This window comes from Malurus melanocephalus, unplaced genomic scaffold (assembly GCF_030028575.1).
Source record: "Malurus melanocephalus ecotype Western Australia unplaced genomic scaffold, MMel_1.1 scaffold_92, whole genome shotgun sequence".
NCBI classification, from domain to species: Eukaryota; Metazoa; Chordata; class Aves; order Passeriformes; family Maluridae; genus Malurus; species Malurus melanocephalus.
Window position 1 is genome coordinate 1974470 of NW_026623324.1, and position 7183 is coordinate 1981652.

The window sequence follows — 7183 nt, forward strand, 5'->3', positions numbered from 1 at the left end:
AGCGCCTCCGCCCGCTCGGCGGAGAGCGGCGCGCTGAGCGCCCGCAGCAGCGCGGCGCGGTCCCCGCAGCGGGACAGCAGCGCGTCCGCCAGCACCACCTCCATCGCGCGGGGGGAGCGGAGGAGGAGCGGCGGCTGCGCAAGCGGGGGCGGGCGGGGCCCACGAGGGGCGATGGGAGGCGAAAAAATGGCGTGACTGACTGCTTTGGCTGTATGTTATGTTTAAAATATTCTTCGTTTTTGGTCATAACCCGCCTGCATGAGTTGTTCCCAGTCGTGGTGGTTGCTAAGCACAAGCTGGACCCCTGCTCTTATGGGSCCAGCACGGGAGGTCTAACAGAGATACCCCAGCTGCGAGCGTCTCGCTTTGAGTAGGTGAAGTTCCTTCCTTATGTGCCRTAGAGACTCTACTCTTCATGCACATTACAACACAAGATCAGGCAGCAATAACACACAAAATGCTCAGTTTCTCCACCTGTCATATTCTAACTATTTATGCCAAAAGAAGTTGCTGAAACCAGTCACTGTTCTCATACGGCATACCTGAAATTTGCCCGAATGTCTTGTGTCTGCCTGGGGACAGAGGCATTCCCGATTATTGACTCTGCTGTTGGCTTGTTAGAAAGGTCCAGGCCACCAGCACTGTGGCCAGAGACCATTCCCTGTGCAGTTCAGTGTACAGTGCAGCCTAACTCAGAAAATCAAGCTGATTTCCAGCAAGTGTAAAGTCACCACGCAAGATTGCAATTCCATGAATAAAAATATGGAGATAGGCACGCCAAAAGTGGTGGCAAACTACTCTCCCAGGAGATGTGTTCATAAAAAAGGCAAACCTGGGACCTTCTGTTCCTGTGAAAGTGATGAATGGCATATTCTCTGCCCAGCAACATGGATACAACATGGTTTCCAAAGGGTATGGGCATTACCTTGGCTAAGCTGTTGTTGCTTAGAGTCTAAGGAAGAAGAAAGGCTTACTCCAAGTTTTCCAAGTGAGGTTCCACCTAATCACACCTCTCCAAATCACATGGAGTCTCTCCTTTTCTTGGCTGTCCATTTTCCCCGAAAGATTTTAGAAATTTTTTATCTTTGAGAGTCTACTGATTGCAAAGTGAATGTTCTTACTAGAATAGAGCCTATAATGTGACTGCATATGCAACATATTTGGGAAAAAGAAGGTGAAAATGAATTATTTTAAACCTACTAGCTAACATGGTTTCCATGTGCCTTACTGCTCTTGCTTATCTTTTGTTACACATAAATTACAAAATCTAGTAAAAGCTKAAGAAAACAGTTCAAATGATACATTTTAGTCAAATGTAAAGTAAAATGTAGTATTTTGTTTTACACACACAGAAACATGTTTCATACAAGCAATTATTGTGGTGTACCTTAGTAAATAGGATCCTTGCAGTTGAATTCTCTTCCATGCCATAATATATTTTGATTATCTATTTACTATTTAGTAATTTTTTCATTTCCACTCATAGCATGCAGTCTGATGAATTGGGGGGGGAGTTTCATTTGTCAGGCTTGAAACTGTGCTTAGTAGGTTATCCCTTCTCATTATAGTTTTACTCTTCCCTTCCTGACATTTGTAAGACATAACTAAATGAAGTGTTAAAGATCTGCATAACAACTAGTAATCAAAATAGAATAAAATATACTATGTTTTGTGCTATTTCTCCATTATTATCTGAATTCTGCTTTGCCTTTATTTTTATTACAGTGGGATACCAAATCTAAAGTCTCATTACACCAAGTTAAACAGCAGCATTTAAATTTGAACTGTTCCACTGTAGGTTGTCTTATTAGACAAAAAGGGAGATCAAGCTTGGGGAGCTTCTGATGGAACAACAAAACAAAACGAACAAACAAAAACAAGCCAGAAAGGTGGGTGTGGAGTTGAGAGACAATGAGCAAACATTTTGTAATTTTTAGATCTCAAGAACCATACAGTTCACACCTTCATACCATAGCTGTTAAAGGTCTTCATGCTAGGACCCTAAATTGTGCTTTTCAGCACTGCAGTTCCAACACATACCCCTACCTCACCAAAGATCATGTCCTGTTCTGTTTTCTCCATTTTCCAAGCTTCCTGCCTTCTTCCTAAGCCAACCCTGCTCGCAGGCCCCCAGCCTGCCAGCTGCAGCCACCTTTAGGATCCCAAAACCCTTTCAGCCTGGGTTTGCTGCACCAGCCTCATCACTCAGAACGTCCCACACCCACCAATCTGTCATGTACTCTGCACTCCTATTTGCAAGGTGTCCTGTATTCCCCCACCTCTCCAGGTCCTCTCCAAACTCAGCATATGGCCTAGATCAAAGGCTGAAATAACTTGAAATTTTTCCGACTGAAAGAGGAAATCATTGATATGCAGCCAGGAAAGCTGGTCATGACCATTCCCACAAGGTGATTGTGCTGTTATCTCCTGATCCTCTAGCACTTGTTTCATTTGCCTCCCCAGCCCCACCCCCACAAATGATTCTTCTGGCTCTTTCACATCACAATGCAAGCATATATTAATCTTCATCATTTTAAAATGAGATTCAGCTTATCCCTCCAGCTAATCCCTTCAGCCATCACTGTCTCTTCCTCCTCCCTTCCATTTCTGAGCTTGCTACTCATGGACTGTGAGCCTGGAGTTTGCATACCAGTCTGATTCATATATCCCAACTTGACTATACTGTCTACTGTTATTACAGTATATCAGCTGTGACTGCTCACAAGCTCCCTGTGAGTAACCAGCACCATGTTTCTATCCCCAAACCTTATTGTGAAAGACAAACCGTTTACGTAGCCCCAAAACAGGCACATTCCTATCTACCCACATACTTAAAATTATTGTCTGAACCTGTTGGTGTATCACATCCCCATTCCCTTTCCTGGCTTGACAAAAGCAATCTTACCCTAATTAGATCTTGCTGTTGTGAAGATCTGTTTCTTAACCTGATGTTTTGACCTTGCCACCTCTCCCTTTATGTCCCTCTGTCGGTCCCCTCTTCTGTGCCACATCAAACACATGCTGTTCCTTTTCCCTTTCCGTTTCCCAGACCCATTAGTCTGTCTTTCCTCATCCTCTTATCTAATACCAGGACACTGCCTTCACAATGACCTACCCATGTTGCCGGTTTGAACTGTCCATATATTAGTCTTTCAAGTAAGATTTAATATTTATCTTGTGCTACTCCCACCTCATTTTCCTCTATTATACCCCAAACAACCCTTTGTTGTCACAGTGACACAAATTTTAGGCAGCACGTGGTCTATGACCTTGTGTGGTCTATGGCCTTCTATGTGAACTGATCATCTGATCAGTCAGTGTGTATTTAGTCTTCTGTTGAGGCTGCATATTTTCCCCAGGGACCATTAGTACAATACTATCGGTAGAGAGTAAGGATAGCACTAATTGTGATAGATAAATAAATAAATAAGCAAACCCAGAAACTGTCAATATGTCAAGCCACAGGGAAGAAAAGAAAAAAGGAGCCTAAGGTTTGCAACTGGACTTTTATGGGGAGAAGGATGAAAAGACAAATGTAAAGGTGTCTCGCAGAGAGAAGTGCTATGAGAACCCTTCGTTGCCTTTCATACACACATACTTCCCCAAATACATTCAGAGTTGTTCAGACATTAAAACTCATGAAGAGTTGGTTCAGATCCAGATTTTTCATTTAGACTCATCTCTGAACCACTACAAGAGTGAAGTCTTCATGATCCCTGTGGAACAGAAGATGGTGCTGTTGTCACTGACATGCGCCTTTCAGGTTTTTTCTGGTGAAAATAAAGCAAGTGATAGCTAAGAAGAGGAGAGAAATGAAAAGGAAAGTTACAGGGGAAAAAGGTAACTGCCATTTCCTGGAATTTTTTCCCCTGGAGAAATTTGGAAACTCAGAGGAAAGAATGATAAATGCACAGAAAACCAAAAGGTCTATCTAAATGAGCAGTTGGAGGAGCAAAGAGGGCAGAATGGACCGCATGCTGGATACGCTCTTGCTCATTTCCCTGAAGAAAATGTAAACTAGGTTTAGGAAGGTGCTGAGTACGGTCAGTTCCCCAAACTCTGTGAGGAGCTGTTATTGATCGTCAGCACTTGGGAAGATCGGGGTCAATGTGTATCAAGCCAGGCATTTGAAATCAAAGACCCCAAAAAACAGTGGGAATTTTTTAAGAAAATAGCTTTAAGTACCTGAGTGGAGAAGGAGGAAGAACAGAATGAGGCRCGGAGTGAGGAGCTGTGAGTGCAGCAGGGGACCTCTCGCACTAAAGCACGGACTGCACGATTCCAGTGTTATCAGGGCTGTGCTACATGGCTTCCTTTCTTATCTGCATGGGAAAAAACAGGCACAGGAAAGAAACAGTAAGGTATCTTTAGGACACTACTGCTAGTGTTGTGCTGAGAGATTATGCACATCTGTGTAAGAGATTCCAGTGTGAAATTCTTCTTTCAGCAGGACAGCTACATTCACCAGAAACACTACCATATTCCTTGGTCTTTTTAGGATGTTTACTTTAAAAATAAAGCTAGAGTTCTACTGCTGTAATGCTGTAAACATCCTGTGTTCAGAAGCAGCATTTAAAGGCAGCTGATGAAAAGCAGTCGTGTCCAATTAAACATTCCTAATGATGGGAAGTTACGAATCTACTATGTGGTTTGCCACTGTAAGCTACAGAAGGGAAGTTAAGCTGGTGAATCTCTCCAGTTAGACTGAATTCAGTGGAATGGTCAGGAAAAGATGAATTAGGAAAAAGAATTASATATAATCCTTTGCCATCTGTCTTTATTTTGCAAACCTACTTGACAGGATACCACTGAAATCTGCAGACATTTTTTATCTGCTTCATGTAGCTGAAGAGCACTTGCCATGCTGGGGAATTAAAATGCTTCCCAATAACAGTCAGCCATCCCACTTATTTTCCCTGTTTGCTTCCCTTTTTTAAAAATAAACCAAACATTTGGGATTTTCGCTTCAGCTCTAGGCTGCACCATTAATTTTTGACCTCTCCCCTTCACGAGGATTCAGAGCTGGGTGTTAAAGGCTAAATAGATTTCACCATTGRCTTTACGGGCAAGCAAAAGGGCTGTTGAAATGTACATAAGACATTCTTCTCCAGCTTTCAGCCTGAAAAGCATATGTAGATCTGGAAGAAATGTGACAATTGAGAGAATGTCCATATGGTATCACAGTTTCACCATAACAGTTTTTGTCTATAGGCCCTCATCTAGCAAATCATGTAAACATGAGCTTATCTCTAAGCACATGCCAGAGTATTTTGCTGCCTCTGGATTTCAGTGTACAGGGGATTCTACTGATAATGAACCAGATAAGAGGATCTACTATAGTGGGGAAAACATGCTGTTGCTTCTGTGCAAAAATTTACCACCTGCAACCCTGGGAYCCTTTAGTCTTTTTTAAGCCCGGGTGTTATTACTGGGAATAATRCTATAGGAGGGTGGATAAAAAGTACCCCCAAATATAACCAAAGCACACCTCAAGGACCAATCTGGTTCTTACTTTCTTGGGAATACAGCAAAATGCAGCAAAATGCCACCTTTTTTTTTGTTGTTTTTTTTCTTTTTTTAGCAAGGAGAGAGGGAGGAAAGGAGTAAGGAAGGCAGAACAGGGGGGATACTTTTGCTTTATTTTCAGTTCCCAGGTATTTTTCTTTGCAAATGTGAATGTTTGCATGTCAGGCTCATTTCAGAATGCATGATATGAAGAACTTTGCAGCTCCGTGGCTTCGGAAAATACAGTATTGCTGATTAGCTTTTCAGAGATGAGCCAAAGTTAATTTGTCTCTTCTGGAAGCACAGAGATAGCCTGATAGGTATGAAGACATTACCTTTGTTTTTCAGATCAGTGGAGGAATTTGTCAGGCACTGGTTGAGACCCAGGTTGTATCCTCAAAGGGAATTCAGGTTGTGAAAGGCCCACACCACTGCTGCCTTCCATCTCTCACAGTCTTTCACATCAATGGGAAGCAAGGGAAAACAAGTTTAAAATACTCTCCTTCATCTTCCATAATACTTTAGATCACACTAGTTTAACTAACCTCAGAAGGAGAAAAGTGGGAATCTGTTGTGTTWAGATGTAATTTTCACTTTTTGACTTGTGCATCTGACTTCAAGGAACTTCCTCCAAGTTTGTTTTTTTTTGAGTTTCCAGTGCTAAAAATAAAGACACAGAATAAATCAGTTCAGTTTAGCTGAGAACAGCAGTTTTGGGAGCATTAGGCAAGAAGAAGCTCTAGTGTTTTCAAAACAGCTCCTAATGCTGTTGTCTTTAATGGGGATGGCTAATCCTCCCTGTTTTCTCATATTCCCAATGATTCTCTCTAAGTGGAAGCCTGCCAGTTATTCTGCAAAACTCCTGACTCATTCCAACATCATTTATGGCCTTCCTAATTGGTTGCAGGATATCTTCAAAGTTAGAACAGGGCTCTTGTTTGATGCTGTTAAAGCTTTTCCAAAAGGTAACAATCTCTTCAGTGTCTGTAGTGTACTTTATGGATACTGGAATCAAAGGAAAAACCTTCAAATCAGTTAATTTTTAGAAAYACCACATTTTTGCAATTTTACTATAGAGACACTGGGTTCAGCTTAAAATGTTTTTCAATCATTAATTACTTAATGTGCCTTGGTCTTGCAGGTTTGCTTTGGGTTCATTTCCTGAAGCCCATASAGGAACAGTAAAAAGAGGCATTTGTCATATTGCCACAACATTTCTTTTTTCCTTCACCCCTTAAATCTCAATCTTGAAAAAAATGATAATAAGAGTCTTTTACACATTTATGAGGTCTTCCATTAAAGTCCATTTGAAGCATTTTATRGATATTAATGTATGAAGCCTCAAAGCACACTGCTGAGGTATTTATTACCCCATTTTTACACTCCGAACAATATACCATAATTATAACTTTAAGACCATAACAACTAGGCATCAAGTTTTAGGCAATAGAAATACCTTAATGGGACCCAGTATTCAGAAGCTGAAACATTTTCTAAAAGTGTGGCTCTCCTCTAGTAGCTGCCCAAAAATGGAGGCATCCAAAATAACTCTCCGTCTTCAGGAATCTTGACATTAAGATGTTTTCTTCGACCTCCGCCTCCTGTCACTGCATCTAATTAGTTCTTTTTTTTTAATGGTGTTGAATAATTCTTGAAACTTTCCACTGCAGAGGCACAA